The following is a 1,347-nucleotide window of genomic DNA, read 5'->3' on the forward strand; positions in this document are numbered from 1 at the left end:
TCTTGCCATGTGATCTTTCCCTCTCTTGTGCCCTCCCACCACTGTGATAACCATGCACCATGACGTGTAGCAGCAAGAGGAGGCCTCACCAGAGCCAGCACTGTGCTGTCTAGACATTCAGCCTCCAAAACCATAAGCTAAATAAACTTCTTTTCTTTATGTTATCCAGCCTCTGGTGTTTTGTTATAGTAATGAAAAACAGAATACATCTTCTATTTTAGCAACTTAATATAAATGAAACACAACTTTCATTTTTAAATAAAAATTACAATACCATATTTGAAACTGCAAATGTGATTTACATTATGAGAGAGAATGAGTTAAACAGCAAATACTAGATAATTATTTCTCATGAATAATGAGTGTGACTTAAAGTTCTCATATTACTTATTTTCAACTCAAGTAAGGACAATTAGGCCACAGGAGTCATTTCTTCATCCAAGTTACTTGATTTGCCTTTTAGTTCCAATTGCCCTAAATCTTTGTCTATAGTTAAATTTGGAGTTTTCTTCTTGTGCTTCTTAGCAACTGCATCATTCGCACAAAGTTTTCTCATTTTAATGTTTGGCAATTTCTTCAGATCCAAATCCCATTCCCTTAAGGTTTTCAGACTATTTGCATGTAAAATGTCTGGAATCTCAAGACTGTAGCCTTCATATTGGTGTCCTTCATGCTCCATTGTCTGCTTGATGACCGTCTCCTGGGCTTGGTGGCGCCTTCCCTGCTTGTCCTTGATGCTGTTGTGTAACTCAATCTGCTGCAGCTCACTGCTGAATTGATTTAGATACCTTTCAATTAATTCACAAGCATCTTTTTTTGAATATCTCATTTTTGGGGGCTCCAGCTCATTTTGAAACCACTGCAGTTTTTCACCAATAAGGTTGAGATGTAAAGCCTTTTCATTCTTCAATTTTTCCTTCTTTTCTTGTTTGTAGGCCTCTCTTGCAATTTGAGCAGTTTTTCTACTATATGGGTGGATGATTTTTTTTTTTCTGTGCTTTTTCCCTTTGGAGCTTTAGGCATGGTGACTTCCTGGAGGCCACAGGGGGCCTCCGCACTCCAGACCACACAGACTCACAGCCCGGAGCGGCGGCTCTTACGCCCGCTCTGAATAATTGATAATTTGAAACAGGAAAAAAGGTCCAAAGACGAAGAGGTGAAGGGAGGGGAAGGGGAAAGGAAAGGAGGGAAAGGAAAAACTATGAGAAAAGAAAAAAAGTTGGAAATGATGTCTATGTAAATAAGGAAGGATAGAGGGGGTGAAGGGCACACAGGTAATATGGAAAAAATAAGAACCAAGATACATCATGTACAGGTACAAGCACCCAATGATAAATGTAAAAAAAA

The 1,347-nt window shown here is 38.8% G+C and overlaps 1 pseudogene; it reads right to left on the reverse strand.

The window, feature by feature from the left end:
- Positions 1-315: 315 nt before the first annotated feature.
- Positions 316-1,023, reverse strand: LOC101713383 (translation machinery-associated protein 16 pseudogene; annotated as a pseudogene).
- Positions 1,024-1,347: the final 324 nt, after the last annotated feature.

The sequence above is a fragment of the Heterocephalus glaber genome, unplaced genomic scaffold (genome assembly GCF_053883595.1).
Source record: "Heterocephalus glaber isolate CG9 unplaced genomic scaffold, H.glaber_assembly_v1.0 deba00001465, whole genome shotgun sequence".
NCBI lineage: Eukaryota > Metazoa > Chordata > Mammalia > Rodentia > Bathyergidae > Heterocephalus > Heterocephalus glaber.